The following is an 18,302-nucleotide window of genomic DNA, read 5'->3' as shown; positions in this document are numbered from 1 at the left end:
CCTTCCCTAAGACCATAGTGCCCGTGAGTTTCTTAATCTCATGCTCGGCCACCCTCAGCCTGTAGCACTTCATGAAAATTATCGTTTAAATGTTCCTAGGAGTTTATGGCCACAGCAGCTTTTGCCCCACAGAAGCTAATCTCCGTTGTGACTTTCTGGATGCTCCTGTCGCTCCATAGTCCAGAGTGGCAGTGACTGCTGCAATATCAGTGATCTGATGGGTCGAGACGCGCCATCAGTTTTCTGTTTATCCAGCTGCTGCTTCCTGTAAAAATAACTTCCAAGCTCTTTACATGCCACAGCAGAAACCAAACGTCTCTCAAGTCTTTCTTTCAAATCACAAGCCAGATTTTGTACCTTCTCTGTCCAAAACCCTGTAATGACTCATGACTTCATACAGAGTAAAAGTCTAACCCGTGACACTGGCCCAGCACCAACTGGTCTCTGTTCCTACTCTGACCTCCTCTTCTGTTCTTCCTCATGCCCAACCCAGGTAGACTGGCAGTTCCTCCACTATGCCAGACGTGCCGCCACTGGAGACTCCATGCTCTGTTTCCTTTGTCTTTAAATGCTTCTCCCTTGATTTCCACTGGACTTGATCCTCTCTCGAGCCTTTGCTCAGATCTCACCTTTTCAGTCAGGTTTGCCTTGCCCACTCAGTTTCATATTGTAATTTTACCCTACTTCACCGTCCACCCCAGCTTTCCAATCCTTTCACCCTTTTATGTACTTACATTACTTTTTACCTTTTTGTCATGGCCTTCATCATCTTACGACATACTTTATAATTGTTATGATATTATAGTCTCTCCCACTATGATGTTAAGTTCCCTGAAGCAAAAGATCTTTGTCTCTTTTGGTTACTGATAGAACCCCAATTTGCAGAACACAGTCAGGCACAGAGTAGATATGAAATAAAACTCTGGAATGTTGAATATTGGTCTTTTACAATGACTGTTCACTAACATATCCTAAGTCACTTACAGCGGCTGACTTGAATTCAGTGCTATTCGAGTCTGCACAGGCTGAGGAGTAAAGACTGGTTTGCCAGAAGCTCCATGCAGCCACTGCATAGGCAAAACACATTTTCTGGGCTTTCAGGGATACATTTTCACTGTCAGCTGCCACCCAGGATGGTTCAGGGAAAGAATTTCACAAACTTTGCACTATGCCTGAAAACAAAGAACGCACCTCTGGTGCATGTGTGTTCCCAGGAAGACCGGAAATGCCTCAGTGATGAGACCACTGGTGTATTTCTTTCTTTCTTACCTTATGCAACATCTAACAAGAGGCAGGTTCATAATAATTCCTCAGCACATATTGATTGAATTCATTTGAGAGCTTCCAAGATGGAAAACTCTTTTTTGAGAAATAAACTCTTAGCTTGGATGCAGTGGTTGGGTGGCGTTTTATTATTCTAGAGACATGCTGACTCACAGTGATGGGGGAAGGGAGTAAGGGGAGAAGAAAGGCTTTTAGACTAAGCATATGGATTACTTAGAGTTCCTCCTCTGGCTTCTCAAGGTGTATGTTTTGATTTTCTTGGCTTCTTATGAATCTTGTTCAGCTGTCTAGCTGCTGCCTGCTGTCCTGTTCACAGTGGGGAATTAGCACAGGGCCAGTAGAGCTGGCTCCTGCACTGTGAGTTTGTTCCTCTGCGCTGTCTAGTCATCAGAGTCCCTCTTGCAAAACCAAGAAGAATAAACCACAATCTGCTTCTAGCTGTAAATCTACCCTGGGGATGACAAGCTGATGTCACCCAACTGGCCAGCTCACTGCATTGTGACCACAGCCTGTGGCTGCATTCTTAGTGTTGTGTTGTGTAATTGCAGGAAAGTGCCTGCACAGACCCTACACCTCCCTTAGTCAAAGATTTACAGCCTAACGCATCCACTTTTTTGTCTTCTGCTCCCTAGGACAACACCCACACAGAACGAGGATGATTTCCCTTAACTCAACCCCTGTAAGTTACTGCCGTTCATCTCATGGGAGGGGCTGAAATACATGCTAGCAACTCCTCTTACTTCAAAGTAAGAGTCAGCTTTTTCTCCCTATTTGGGACATCAAGCCTAGCATGCAAGACTGAAGATTTTTTTCTTCATTTTTGCTTAATTCTCATGCCAAAGTATACTATAATAAATATGTGAAGTTAGTTATATTGTTCAAAGATGTACACAGGCACATTTATCCCTGCTAATACATCAAAGAAGTGTTTACGAACGCCCATCTTTTTAAAAAGTTTGCATCATTCTCTGCTGAAGGAGCCTGCTCACTGGTTAAATGCTGCAGTCCCTCCGGGCAGTGATGTGCCTTCATTAATAGAACTGAAGAGCCAGAGCTGGTGAATCTTCTAAGGAGCAGGGAAGTAAGATGTGCTTAAGGGACAAAGGCTGCTTGAGTGGCTTCAGGGAATTCAAGACAGGTGACAACTCTAGACTCACTTGCTGAAAGAATTTTGAAAACCTTCCTCATTCAGCACCTGGGAGTGCCCTCTGAAAGGCCCTTCTTAAAATGCTTCCAGAATAGAGAACTCAATCTGGTGAAGAGCCAAGGAAGCCTTTTCCTTGCAAGGCTGACCACTGGCATCTGCCTTCCTGTGCTGGCTGTAGGCGTATTGTTTTATAGGATGTACATTTAGAACCTGCAGATTTCAATTCTGTACCAAGTGCTCATATTTAGGACAAGATCTTCAAGGTCACAGATTTTCCCATTCTTTCTTTCCTTGAACTGGCAGTTTTGGAAGTACTTTGAGTGGTCCAAACCATGGTGTTTCTACCTTAGGTGAAGAAAGGCTATGAATGAGACTGAGATGGTTACTATACAAATTTGAAACATCCAGGGAAGAAGAGAGGATAAATACCTGTCTTACCCAAAAAAGCAGTGACATTTATGAAGATCTGACACGTAAATGAGAATCATGAAGCAATAGGAAAAATTCCATCGAACCCAAGCTCCTGTAGCCCGTTAGCTTGATGAACTGGGACAACACCTGAGGCCTTCAGTCACTTGTTTCACTTTCTGAAAAGCATTTACTGAAATACCTACTATGAGCCTACAAATCTTCTAGAAGATAAAAGTAAAACTGTAAATAATACCAGTGTCTGCTGCCAATGACAGTGCATTCTAATGGGGGATGCCGGAGAGATAGACATATAAAAACTAATTTGGGGTTGGGTGTGGTGGCTCATGACTGTGACCCCAGCACTTTGGGTGGCCGAGGTGGGTGGATCGCTTGAGCTCAGCCATTCGAGACTAGCCTGGACAACATAAGGAGACCCCATCTCTACAAAAAATTCAAAAATTAGCTAAGTGTGGTGGTGCTTCTTGGAGAGCTACTTGGGAGGCTGAGGTGGGGTGATCGCTTGAGCCTGGGAGGTTGAGGCTGCAGTGAACCATGATTATGCCACTTCACTCCAGCCTGGACAACAGGGCAAGATTCTGTCTCAAAAAATTAAAAAATGAAAAATAAATAAATAATTTCGAAACAATCTCATAAGTGCAACCAGTAAAACAACCTGAATGTACCTACAGTGTTCTTGTTCTTAAGCTAAATATGTACATGGATGATCTCATTCAATCTTCACAATAAATTTCTGAGGTAGGTAGCATTACCAGTCTGCTGTGCAGATGAGAAAACTGAGGCTCAGTGGACTGAAACCCATCTCGCAACTAGTAAGAGGCAGACCTAACATCAGAACCTGGGTCTGTCTGGCTCCAACGCCCGTTCTTGCTGCCAAGATTCTGTACAACTTTCCGTGTGATAAAAAATTATATATCAAATATTTTAAGAGTCTCTAGAAAGAGACGTGATTAGGACAGTGGAAAGAAGGATAACAGGATAAACTTTGAGGGGATGTCACTTTGAACTACTTCTTTATTCCATTTCATTTCTTCTACTGACATATTATTTGTGCCGTTTAAAAGTCCTTCTCTTATATTAGGAATATAAAAGTTAATTCATCAGTATCTGCCTTTAAAGGTATATGTGTGGTGTCGTTACACTACACAGAAAGTGGTATACTATTTAAATAATGTAAATTTAAATATATATTAAATTTAAATAATATTAAATTTCAATAATATTAAATTTAAATAATATTATACCACTTTATATGTAGTGTAAGGAACTTTAACATTTCTCCTTCCCATCCTTCGTGCTATTATTGTCATATACTTATTTTTACATATGCTAAGAACACACAATCCATTGTTTACTATTCTTGCTTTAGAGCAAAATTGCTCTTTCAGAGCAGTTAAAAATTTCTAAACATGATTTTCTTTATTTCATTCCCAATGTTCTATATCTTTGTGTAGATCCAAGTTTCTGACCTACATTATTTTTCTTCTGCCTGAAGAACTTTCTGGAACAGCTCTTGAGTGTAGGTCTGTTGGCAAGGCATTCTGTCAGTTTTGTTTGCATGAGAAAGTAGTTCTCTTACATTTTTGAAATAGATTTTCGCTGGGAATGGAATTCTATGTTGATAGTTCCACAAGATGGCAGTTCTCCCAACCACCTTAGCACTTTATGGATGTCCCTCTACGACCTGCTGGCTTGCATGTTTTCTGAGGAGTCTTTTGCAGGGCTCACCTTTGTTCTTCTCTGTGGAGTGTGTCTTTTTTCTGGCTGCCTTCAAGATTTTCTTTTTGTCATCTGTTTTCAGCAGTTTGAGTGTATGTCTTTTGTTTCCAGCAGTTGTTGCATGTGGTTTTGTTATTTATTTATTCATTTGTTCATTTGTATATTTATGCTCCTTGGTACTATCTGATCTTCCTTTTTTTTTTTTTTTTTTTCTGTGAGACAGAGTCTCCCTCTGTCTTCAGGCTGGAGTGCGGTGGCACCATCTCAGCTCACTGTAACCTCTGCCTCATGGGTTCAAGTGATTCTCCTGCCTCAGTCTCCTGAGTAGTTGGGATTACAGGCGTGGGCCACAACCACCCAGCAAATTTTTATATTTTTAGTAGAGATGGGGTTTCTCCCAACCTCAGGTGATCTTCCCACCTGGGCCTCGCAAAGATCTGGGATTACAGGCGTGAGCCACTGCTCCCTGCCTGATCTTCTGAATCTGTGGTTTGCTGTCTATCATTTTGGAAATTTTTGGCTATTATTTATTCAATATTTCTTTTGTTCTTCCCTCTTCCTCTTCTCTTTCTGAGGTTCAAAGCATGCCTATGTTAGACAATTTGGTATTGCTCTGAGGGTTTTAGATACTCAGTAATGTTTCAGTTTTGAACTCAGTTGTGTTTTGTGTTTTTGTGTGGGCCATTGCTGCTGACCCGTCTTCATGTTCACTGATGATTTCCTCAACTGTGTCCAGTGTGATGAACCTGTGGAAAGAAAGCCTTCTATATCTGTGACTGTGTTTTTCACTTCTATCATTTGCACTTGACTTTTTATTTTATAGTTTCCATTTCTCTGCGGAGATTACGCATTCAACCTTTCATCCTGCGTTGTTTTCCAGTACAGCCCTTAACATATTAATCACAGTTCTTTTAAATCCCCTATCAGATCGTTCCACTCTATGTGTCATCTCTGAGTCTTTCTTTGATTATGGCTTTATCTTCTAGGAGTGAAATTTTTTTCTTGCCCTTTTGTGTGCCTCATAATTTTTGGTTGACAGCTGAATGTTTTGTGGAGGCCCATAGAGACTGAGGTAAATAGTTTTTATGCCTGAAAATGAACATACATTTCCTTCGCTAGACTTCTGATATGGGGGGAGGAGTTGAATGAATCTCACTGGGGAGTGGGACAGTGTTGCGCTTCGTTGTTGCTGTGGTTATCCTCAGGGCATCGTGGACCCTGGATTCCTGGAGGGATAACTCGTGTTCAGGTTGGAGAGTGAGGCGGGATTGCCAGAATGAAATCTGCTGGGTCCCCAGCTTTCAGGCTGCACCTCAGAGTGGCTGCGTGCTCTTATACCTTTCCCTGTCCCTCTCCCATTGGTATACGTTTTACTCTTAACTTGCAACATGTTACCTTGGTGGCAGGGGGTGGGACACGGAGGACATTCTGATTAATTTTCTAATGAAACCCCTTGGTCTCAGGGATGTGTCCTCAGCTTTCCTCCCTCTCCCCCATCTGTAATCCTGGGCCCAGCAGGCGTTCCTGCCCCTTCCTCAGAAGGAGGGTTTCTTGTTTTTAAACAATCCCTTCCCCGCAGCTGCAGTGAGTTTTCATCAGTGCCCTAAAGACAACAGCATTTATTGACCTTTCCTCCAGAGATGACAATTTTTGTTCCATCGGAGATATGGGGGAAGGGCCTGGCAGAGCCGCGCACTCCTGTGCATGTCTGCCGTTTCTCCCTTCAGGTCTGTGCCACATCAGACATGTTCTTAGGGTGCCCACCAGTCTTTTCTGTGAACACCCTGTAGAATTCTGAGAGAAAGAGCCAGCAATTTCTATGGCTCCTTGAGGCTTCACACTGTCCCACCAGCCCACACGTAGCTATGTTCACCAACTCGTCAACTCCACCGGCCACAATCTTCCCCCCAGCTTTGGCTGCATCTGCCCTAGGTGAGTGAGCGCTTGTTGTCTCTTTTCCCCTTGAAGGTATCTTCCTCTCCTTAGATTCTGGACTAGCTGTGGTACAGGAAAGGATTCCCAATCCAGACCCCAAAGGAGGATTCTTGGATCTCGCGCAAGAAAGAATTTAGGGTGAGTCTGCAGTAGACAGTGAAAGCAAGTTTATTAAGAAAGTAAAGGAATAAAAGAATGGCTACCCCACAGACAGCGCAGCCCAGAAGGCTGCTGGTGGCCCATTTCTATGGTTATTTCTTGAGTATATGCTATAAAAGGAGTATTCATGCCTCCCCTTTTTAGACCATATAGGGTAACTTCCTGACGTTGCCATGGCATTTGTAAACTGTCGTGGCGCTGGTGGGAGTGTAGTAGTGAGGACTACAGAGGTCACGCTCATCCCCATCTTGGTTCTCGTGGGTTTTGGCCGGCTTCTTTACCTCAACCTGTTTTATCAGCAAAGTCTTTATGACCTGTAATTGGTGCCAACTTCCTATCTCATCCTGTGACTTAGAGTGCCTTAAGTGTCTGGGAATGCAGCCCAGTAGGTTTCAGCCTCATTTTACCCAGCTCCTATTCAAGAGGCAGTTGTTCTGGTTCACGTGCCTCTAAGAGCTGTCTGCTCTACAACTCAGTTCTATAATGAGAGTTTTAGAAAAGTCACATATTTGAAGTTTGTGGGGGGTTTTTTTTTTTTTCATTGTAAGGATGAAAGAAACATGCTTTACAGCTTTGTATATCCCAGAGAAGAAACCAGAAGCCTTTTGAAGTATGTTAATTTTACATGAAATTTGGTATATTAGAGGTTTCTGTTGTCAAATGTCAAAAATACAACTCAAAATTGAAACTACACTGCTTCACATAGCTGGAATGTCCAAGTGTGGATCGTGATTGAGACATAGCCTTACCTAGGACAAACAATGTTAGCAGGGCTCTTTGTTTTTATGAGTCAAGGTCTCTGTCACCCAGGCTGGAATGGAGTGACTTGATCACAGCTCACTGCAGCCTGGATCGCCAGGGCTCGAGTGATTCCTCCTCAGTCTTCTGAGTAGCTGGGACTGCAAACTGCACCCAACCTTGTTAATTCAAGTTAAATAAAAAGGCTGTGTAGGCCGGGCACGGTGGCTCAAGCCTGTAATCCCAGCACTTTGGGAGGCTGAGACGGGCGGATCACGAGGTCATGAGATCGAGACCATGGTGGCTAACACGGTGAAACCCCGTCTCTACTAAAAAATACAAAAAACTAGCCAGGCGAGGTGGCGGGCGCCTGTAGTCCCAGCTACTCGGGAGGCTGAGGCAGGAGAATGGCGTAACCCCGGGAGGCAGAGCTTGAAGTGAGCTGAGATCCGGCCACTGCACTCCAGCCTGGGCAACAGAGCGAGACTCCGTCTCAAAAAAAAAAAAAAAAAAAAAAGGCTGTGCGTGTTTGTGTCTGTGTGTGTATAGTACATGTTCACATGCAGAAAATGCAGGAAGGATAACTGCTCAAATAGTCATTAACTGTGATTGGTACTGGAAGTTAGGTCAGAGTAAAGCAGGTAACAGAAACTTTCACTGTACACTTTGTGTAATTCTGTACTTTTTTAAAAGTGAACTCATATTATTTTGATTTAAAAAGCATAAATGTGGAAAGTTTCAGTGTTTATAAGGGAAAGATTCAGTTACATGGAAAAATCACTACATGAACCATCTCATTCCTGTATATACTAGATTGATGAAATGTTATTACAAATAGAAAAACCTCAGGACAATGTGCAAGTTAGATATCCAGAGAGGTATGCAGGAGATTCGAGGGACAGGAGGGCATTACAAAACGTTGCCTTATAGCTCATACATTAACATTGTTTATCTTGCTGAAATACCATGTGGGTAAAAGCAAGCAGCGTGTATCCTGATAGGAGGTGAATGAACTTGACTGTCATACCTGTTTCCCAAGGGCAGGATTCGCTACACACAAGATTATAACAGACCTTTAAGAGGGAGGAAGCCTGTAATCCCAGCACTTTGGGAAACCGAGGCAGGCAGATCACGAGGTCAGGAGATCAAGACCATCCTGACTAATACAGTGAAACTCCGTCTCTACTAAAAACACAAAAAGTTAGCTGGGTGTGGTGGCACGTGCCTGCAGTCCCGGCTATTAAGGAGGCTGAGGCAGGAGAATCGCTTGAACCTGGGAGGCAGAGGTTGCAGTGAGCCAAGATTGCATCACTGCACTCCAGACTGGGCGAGACTCCATCTCAAATAAAAAAGGAGGAGAGGAAGCTCCCAAAAGCAGAATCCAGGAAGCTGCTTCTCCACAAGGAAGAGAGAGCTAAATAGAATACAGTTCAAAGACGGAGAAGCTGTTTCATATATGGAATAGTTACAGGAAGACTAACATGGAATTAAAGAAGCAGGAAATTGAAAAGGAAGACAGAATGTGTGCATAAACTGTGTCATTTCTACCACTTCACTCCAAGGTGAAATTAGCAGGATACTTAGAGAACAAAAGCATCTCTCCCTCATCAGTCACTTTCATTATCTCCTGTTTCTTCCTTATTGAAGTCCACCCTTGCTTCCTTCCTCAACGGCCCACCTCCCCATACATCCTTAACCTAAAGCTCCATATCCCAACACATGCAGGAACACATAGACCCAGAATTACATTTAGTTCTGAATTCTCAGGGGTCCAAAGGAGACCTTTGAATTTTGTGCATTCCTACATCTTGGTAGATTGTAAAATTTCAATGTGCAATGTCTACTTCATTTGCATTTATGGATATGCTAATTAGCAGTCATGAAATATGACCTTAAAATAATGTTTTCTGTCTATTGTGTTCTCTTAAGGGTCTGAATGTGTCTGGCTGCATGAGGTCGGCTAATCAAAGAATCAGGGTTTGTTGCATTTCCTTTATTAATGCCACATTTACTTGCCTAAGTAGCCTACTCCTGCTGGATAATGTCATCCCTGCATTGTTTCTGTTTTTCTTCTTAGTTAAAATTTCCCAAACTCTACTTCACAGATGATAAACTATTACCCCAGGTTCCTTCCTCTCTGCTTATATTTTAGTCTCCCTTAGTAATTTTCTTTTCACTCTTCTATTTTAGGTTAATCAGATTCATCTTGCTTGATGCCTCTTGTCTGAATAATCCTGAGATTCTATTGCTAAGTACGGTGTTTATTGCCATATAGCTCTGGTATCCTCTATGAGGTTTAAAAATAACTCTTTTATGACTAGTTTGTAAGGGATGTTTATGAATGGGTGTTGAATTCATTTTTTACATCCTTTCTGCACCAATTGAGCAACATACAGTTTTTCTTTTTTACTTTCTCAATTTTGTGCATTACATTAACATTTTTTCCTAATACTATATCATTATAAAGTGGACCAAATTTGATGATGATGTGTTCTTATACATTTATTGATTCATTTTGTAAATATTTCATTCAGAGTTTTTTTCGTTTATATTCATAGATAAGAATATATTCTCTTTCTCATAATATCCTTGTCAAATTTTTACATTAGGAAATAGCCTGCTAACATGGACTGTGAAGCTTTTCTAAGATGCACATTTTAAGGCAATATCTTCTCCCCTACAGATTGCTTTACCTAGGTTCTAAAAGTTCTAATTGGTACTACTGCTTTTCATTGTCATTCATTTTAAAATATGGTCTACTTTTCATTATAATTTATTCTTAACTGTTATTTCCATTGTTTTTATTACATGCAAATCCAAAGGATTGTGATTATTACAATTATTATTTTGCCACCTTTTTATTATTGACTTCTAATTTAATTACAAAACAGTGTGCATGATATTAATTTTTGGCATGGATCAGACTGCTTTTGTACTTTAGTAAGGCATCAATTGTTGTAAATGTACCTATGTCTGAAAATTATATTTTTTTGGTTGGTTTTAAAATTCTAATACTCATATCTCTTAGATGAAGCTTGTTAATTCTGTTGGTCAAATGTTTCATATGCTTATTTATTGTCTAATTGAACTGTCATTTTCTGAGCTAGGTATCTTAAAATCTTCCCCTATGATTATAGATTTATTAATCTTCCCTTATAATTCTACCCATTTTTACTTCAGATATTTTTGAGACTACATGGCCAAGTGTATATATTTCAATTATTTTATCTTCCTGGTGACACTCTCCTTTCATCATTATGTACTGCCATTTATTCTATTTTGAGTAAAAGCCTCAATATTTTGCTTACTATTAAAAGAGATAAGGAAACTTTATTTTGGTAAAAATGTATTAATATTTTTTAACATTATTTTACCTAAAAGTTTTAGGTGACTTTAATATTTCTTCTAAATCTAACAAGATTTTAATTTTTAAGGCAGACTGAGAGTCTGTATTTTGATAGGCAAATTTTATCTATTTACATTTGCTGAGATTACTGATATGTTTGGACTTTTTCTACCATGGTATTTTTTGTTGGCTTTATGTTCATGATGCTTTTACTTTGGCTCTCCACCTTTTCTTTCTTACCATCTGTTAAACAAAATGAACTTTTTTGGAACTTTTTTTCCTCTAGTGCTTTGAAAATTGAATACTGTGCTTCTAGCCCTTTAGTGCAATGATTTGCAATATGTGGTCCCCAGATTGGCAGCATCAGCATCTCCTGGCTTTTATCCAAAAGTCAGGTGATAACAGATGCTGGTGAGGATGTGGAGAAATGAGAACCCTTGTGCATTATTGGTGGGAATGTTAATTAGTAAACCACTATGGACAACAGTTTGGAAGTTCCTCAAAAAACTAAAAATAGAGTTTCCATATGATCCAGCAATCCCACTGCTGGCTATACGCCCCCAAAGAAGGGAAATCAGTATGTTGAAGAAATGTCTGCACTCCTTTGTTTGTTGCAGCACTATTCACGATAGCCAAGATTTGGAAGCAACCGAGGTGTCCATCAATAGGTAAATGGATTTTTTAAAGTGTGGTACTTATACACAATGGAGTACTATTCAGCCATAAAAAAGAATTCTATCATTTGCAACAACATGGATGGAACTGGAGGTCATTATTTTAAGTAAAAAAAGCTGGGCACAGAAAGACAAACATCATATATTCTCATCTCTTTGTGGGATGTAAAAATCAAAACAATTGAACTCTTAGAGACAGAGAATAGAAGGATGGTTACCAGAGGCTGGGTTGGGGGTAGTAAGGGCACATTGGGAGGAGGTGGTGATGGTTCATTGGTATTAAAAAAATAGAAAAAGTGAATAATACCTAGAGTTTGATAGCATAACAAGGAGACAGTAGTCAATAATAAATTAATTGTACATTTAAAAGTAACTAAAAGAATATAACTGGATTATTTATAACACAAAGGATACATGCTTGAGGTAGATACCCAATTTACCATGATGTGATTGTTACGTATTGCATGCCTATACCAAAATATCTCGTGTATCCAATAAATATGTACACCTACCATGCACTCACAAAAATTAAAAACTTAAAAACATAATAAATGATGCTGGAAAAACTGGATATGTGTATTCAGAGGGATGAAACATCTAGTTTCATCCTATCTCTCAGCATACACAAAACTCAAATCAAAGTAGATTAATGACTTAAATATAAGACCTGAAACTATGAAACAACTAATACTAGAAGAAAACACTGGGGAAATGCTTCAGGACATTGGTCTGGGCAAAAATTTATTGAGTAAGGCCTCAAAAGCACAGACAACAAAGGCCAAAATTGGGAAATGGGATTATATCAAGCTGAAAAGCTTCTGCACAGCAAAGGAAAGAATAAACAAAGTGAAGAGACAACCCCCAAAATGAGAGATAAATCTTTGCAAAATATTCAACTGACAAGGGATTAATAACCAAAATATATAAGGAACTAAAACAACTAAATAGCAAAAAAAATTAATAATAATTTTAAAATGGGCAAAAGATCTGAATAGACATTTCTCAAAAGAAGACGTACAAATGGGCAACAAGTCAATGAAGAAGTGCTCAACATCACTAATCATCAGAGAAGTAAAACTCAAAACCACAATGAGATATCTCACCCCAGTTAAAATGACTGTTATCTGAAAGTTACAAAGTCTAGCAAGTATGGGGAGAAAGGGAAACACTTATACCCTGTTGGTGGGTATGCAAATGAATACAGTCACTATGGAAAACAGTATGCAGGGTCCTCAAAAAGCTAAAACTAGAACTGAAATGTGGTCTGGCCATGCCAAGGCTGGCTATCTATCCAAAAGAGAAGAAATCGCCATATTAAAAAGATATCTGTGCTCCCATGTTTATGATAGCACTATTCACAACAGCCAAAATATGGAATCAACCTCAGTCCCCATCAGCAGAGGAATGGATAAATAAACTGTGTATATATACACAGTGGAATTTATTCAATCATAAAACAGAATAAAATCTTGTCAGTTTGCAACAACACGATTGGAACTGGAGGACATTATGTTAAGTGAGATAAACCAGGCTCAGAAAGACAAATGTTGTGTGTTGTCACTCGTGGGAGCCAAAAAAAAAAAAAAAGGATCTCATGCATTTACTCCTGTGAGGAAGTTTTATCATCCTCCACTACCTTTTATGTTAGTTTCTTGTTTTTAAATTTTCACCCTACTGGAATAGTTTAAATTTAAATCCCACTGCTCTGTATTATGAGGACTTGAGGTTTTGGTGTATCATGGATGACAGATTTTTATCTACTCTACAGCAGGCAGAAGGCAAACTCTCTTTGCTTTTTCCCAACACTGTAAATGAAGATTTTTATAATTTGCTCTTTATGGACATGGAACCCATTCAAATATGCTAAAACCCAATTCCTCAGCTCCTAAGACCTATATCCATGTCTGTGTTCCCTTTGGGTCGGCATGGTGTCAGTTCAGACTTAACCATTCTTATTTCAAATTATCTGTTTGCTTCTGACTGTTGCAGGGGCAGTGGTGGGGGGGGTGCCCCCTTTTTTGAGTTAACTATTAATTTATTTTTTTCTTACAACTTCTTTGATTATTTATATTATTTTTATAATGGATGGTATCCTTTATGCATTACCATGCTCCATGAAGCCCATCAATATTTTGCAAAGTCTGATGGATGCTATTTAATGGGCTCCCAACACATTGTCTACTGAGGTAGAATCTGCTTCTGGCCTGAAAGTCACTCTTGTAATGAGTTATAACCATTGTCTGAGTAAGTTTTTTACTTTACAAAATTCTGTCTTGTATTGTCAGCTACTATTTGGAAATATTTAATATCCCCAAATTGAATGATCATATTTTCTGTTAATAACTTGTTATTCTGTAGGAGTGGTGCTTCCCCTCCCCCCAAAAATGGTGTCTTACATTTGAGATGTCACTAGCTTTGCTTTTTCTATTCCTTCTTGAACATTTTTCTACTCCCCATATCACCACCTGTGCCTCAAAACGTCTGATGGTTTTCCACAATTCCTTTGTTCCCAGCTTTTAATCCCTCAGCTGGGCTCCCACCTGAATTCATTAATGTGGTTCCCCATGAATCTCCAGATTTCTTCTCATCTCGTCTGCTCCTTTACAAGCACTCAAGAGCCTCAATTTCTTCACTGTTCTGTCACTTTGAACTCCATGCATCTTTAACTCAGCAGCCACTTTCTGCGATGCCTTTCAGCCTTGTATACCCCTTCAAGTTCAAATATTAGTAATTCCAAATTTGGGGTGAAGTTAACTGAAGCTGAGAAGGAACTAACTGAATAAAACAAAATGCAAAAAAAATGGCAAATGATAGAATGAATCTGGGAGATTAGTAAGGATGGAGCAATAGGCTAAAAGGTGATAAGTGGGATTTGGAGAGAAAATTGCACTTTAATCAAATGGATGTATAGCTTCCTAAAACAACACCCAAATATAAGAAAATTCTGTAAGTAGCCAGTTATTTCATTAAAGGAAGGACAATGTGTGTGTGGAGGGGGGTGTCTCCAGAGTGAAGATATGCCTTATTGCAGATGTATTTGCAAGGAAAAGTTTTGGGGTCACCTTTATTTGGAGACATTTCTCTCAAGCTGGTTTGTGTATTTACTATCTATAGCAGAGATATAACAGCACGTCCAGGTCTAATTGAAAAGGTATTTCCAAAATAGGTCGTTTGAAATGAGAGTATTTATGGTGGCTTTCTTTGGGAAACAGCCATTCCATTGTGATTTTCTTTTCTTTTTTTTCTTTTTTGTCGCCTAGGCTGGAGTGCAGTGGCATGATCTCAGCTCACTGAAACCTCTGCTTCCCAGGTTCAAGTGATTCTCCTGCCTCAGCCTCCTAAGTATGGGATTACAGGTGTGTGCCACCACACCTGGCTAATTTTTGTGTTTTTAGTAGAGACGGGGTTTCACCATGTTGGCCAGGCTGTTCTGGAACTCCCGACCTCTGGTGATCCACCTGCCTAGGCCTCCCAAAGTGCTGGGATTACAGGCGTGAGCCACAATGCCAGGCCCTCATTGTGATTTTCTTTACTCTTTTCCTAGTGTTTTGAGTGGAAAAAACCCAAATGATTTTGTTTTCTCTAATATTCCAGTAACTCATAAAGTTTATTATGCATTTTAATAGGGCTGAGATTTAAGATCTTGGAAGTAGAATGTTAGGAGTGAGATAAGCTTCATAAAAACAAAGACCTCAAACTGTCTAAGGAGATGCAAGTTCATAGCTAATCTAAATGAGATTTCTATTTAAAGTACTTCAATACAATATTATAATGCTTGTGGCCATGCTTACTGGAAAGGTGTTGGTGTGGCTGTTTCCATTAAGTCTTATCTTAAATGTTTCATTATTTTATACACAATGGCCACTGTGGTGCAGGAGGTCCCTCTTCATATACTTTTCTCATTGATGATCAATATTTAGGTTTTCTTTTGTGCTTAGAAATTGCTGTTTTGATACACACTCATTTTAAATTATTTTACCTGATTTTATCCTTAAAGAGAAGGATAAAGTATAAAGGGAAAATATGAAGTTGAATCTTTTTAAACCTGGATCATGTCTCTCCACACTGTAAGAATAAAATACATGAGCCAAATCAATCTTTTTGGAGTTGTACATTCAAGAAGCACAAGCAAGCCAGCAGTCTGCCGTTTTGAGATCCCTCGAGGGTCATCAGGCTTTTTGGATAGTATCATATTTTATTAATTAGACATTTACACTGAAAAGGATGTTCCAGGGCAGATCAGGTCCTTTTTTATTGTGTATATGAAAGAACGTGGCTGCAGCCATCATTTGTCTGAATCGTGGCTGCAGCTATAGTGTGTGATGTTCATGCTTGTGATCCTGCCCCTCTGCTGTCAGCAGGAAATCTTGGATAAAGGGGACCTTTCTGTAGCTGCTGCATGTCAGGCAGGTTCTTCCCATTGCTGTAGTTCACAGAAGGCCCATGGCCTCTAGGAGGCATGGTAAAATTGGGTGAAAGAAATATCACTGGATGGAGAATCAGGAACTTCGATCTCTGGTTTCAGATGGGCCAGTAACTTGCTTCTGATCTAAGCAATCCACTTAACCCTTCTGAGCCTGGTTTCTTTCTCTGAAAAATGAGAGGACCTGGACTTGGTAAGTTTCAGTTTGGGGAATAAGAGGGCTCTAAAATTACTAGGTTGTGAATAAGATATCCACTTGTCCTAACATTTATCAAACTCTTTTGTAACACTTATGTTTCCCAGGCACTGTTCTAAGTCTTTAACAAAGATGAAGCCGTTTCATCCTCAGATGACACTTCGAGGAGGTATTATTATCATCTCCAGTTTATAGATCCAGAAATGTATGACCAGAGATAGAGCTGGGATTCAAACTCAGGCAGCGTGCCCTCAAGCCCATGCTTTTAAATATTGGCATGCGTTAGCATCTGACTCATCTAGAACACATCCTTTTTCCGGTGGGCTTCATAGAGGAGCATCACAATTACTGTGTTGTGGAGGAATCATTACTACAGAAAGAAATGACATTCAGGAGATCTGGCTTCTTCAATGATTGAGAACGGTGGAGTCTGTTTTGTGAGCTTCATATTGAAAAGCTTTACAAAGCACGTATTTTATTCTTCACAAAGTTCATGAAAAAAAAAAGGCATAGAGAGTCAAAGGAAAAGAACAAGGACACCTGGGGGTTCGGCTGCAATTAGAGCAGAAGAGTGCTTGTATCTGGAATCCTTAGATGTCTGATTACTGGTTTTGCTTATGTGTAAATAGAAGTTGCTGTGCTAAGCAGAAAATAATTGTAATAGATTCATTTAATCATAACGCAGCAAAGTTTAACTTGTTAGAGCTTCAAACTTGCAGATGAAGCTTTCCCTGGGGCAGCCAGTCTGATTGTAGTTGCTGTAACTGACCTACTTATCAGCTTTTTCAAAAGGTGGCTTAAATGCCTCCCAGGATACAGGAATACACAGAAAACCTAACAGGAGTAACTTTCCATAACTCATGATTCATTTTTAGGGCATTTGGGGGCCATGTATCTTATGAGGTAATCTTGTTCATGCTTGCAGTTTTCACCTAGACATGAGTCACAAGATTAATTCTTAATAACTCAACTAAGAATTCTTAATAGTGGGGTGACTAGAAGATTTCAAATCCAGAGGTATTTTTTCTGATAGAGTTTGGTTAGGTATATATGAGCAAGAGAGCCCACCACCACTTTTGCGCTGGTTGGTAACCCAGAAGTCATATCTTCTCTTGGGCCCTTGACCCGTTCCCCTTCTGGTTGGGTTAATGGTGGAGATAAAAGGAAATGACATTGGCTTTTAATGCAAATCGTTGTCTCTTCACAGAAGTGAGTCAAGAGTTTGAAGTTGTGTTAGAACTATCCGTTTCTTGATCTGTAGAAGTCACCTAATGATGGTAAAAAGTAAGGTGGTTGGGAAACGACTGTATTTTATGTAAACTTGTGAGACTGGACCTCAGGTTGACAGACTGAAAGGCTGCTCTTTCAATTGACAAACTCTCAAAGGCACTGGGGGCTGTGGAGTCCCATCTAGAATGGATTCAGGAGGCTGAAATCAACCCCAGGATTAAAACCAAAATGGCCTTTCTGAAATATCCTGGAAACCAATCGAGATCAATCCTCTATGGTTGATGCAAGTGAGTGAGAGCAAAGAAAGTGAAAAGTTATGAGCAAAAAACAAACTCCTCTTTTCCTTTCCTGGAATTCATATTTCCTTATAGTTCCACAAGCCTGATCACATCATCTAGTTTTTCTCTTTCATTTTTCTTTTCTTTGCTTTTTTTAATCCTCCGTTTGTCTTCCCTGTTTCCCGTATTTTTTTTATTTCCCTCTCACCATCTGCCACCCTCCCTATCATTCTTCCATTCTCTTCTATCTAAAATTCTTCAGCTTTCACCTAAAACTCAGTGCTAGGTTTGTAACTAGAGTCTCTGGTGGACATGTTTCTAGGTCAGGGTTTCTATACATAACCAGATGCCTGCGACTTCTTAAGGATTCTCTATGTTTGCTGTGCCTTTGAGAGACCTTTTATTCTTGGTTCATATACTATGGCCTATCCAATAATGTTTTATTCTACTTTAAAGTTTTTCTCCAAAACCAGAATATTTATGAGAATCAGTAGAGACCAGAAAAGTGAGGCAAAGATTTGGAGAGGATTCTAATTAACCTCCCTTTGCCTTATTACATTTTCATGGAACAAATCAGAGTCACCTCATCTTTTGGTTCCAAAATCACCAGGTTGGCTTTTCACAGAAGGGCTCAGTTATCTTGGTTCCTTGAATGCTTTCTTAATGGCCCCATTGCCCAATCCTTGCCCTCTTTTCATTGTGACCTTCTGTTTTATATAATGGCTATTGAGCCTAATTAAAGAT

The 18,302-nt window shown here is 39.8% G+C and overlaps 1 protein-coding gene across 1 annotated transcript in view; it reads left to right on the top strand.

Annotated features, from left to right (window-relative positions):
- Positions 1-18,302, top strand: part of PCNX2 (pecanex 2) — a 311,805-nt gene that overhangs the window by 176,628 nt on the left and 116,875 nt on the right. The gene's annotated exons all lie outside the window — the stretch shown is intronic.

The sequence above is a fragment of the Theropithecus gelada genome, chromosome 1 (genome assembly GCF_003255815.1).
Source record: "Theropithecus gelada isolate Dixy chromosome 1, Tgel_1.0, whole genome shotgun sequence".
Taxonomy (NCBI): domain Eukaryota; kingdom Metazoa; phylum Chordata; class Mammalia; order Primates; family Cercopithecidae; genus Theropithecus; species Theropithecus gelada.
Note: the sequence above shows the minus strand (reverse complement) of the source record. Positions and strands in the feature narration are given on the sequence as shown.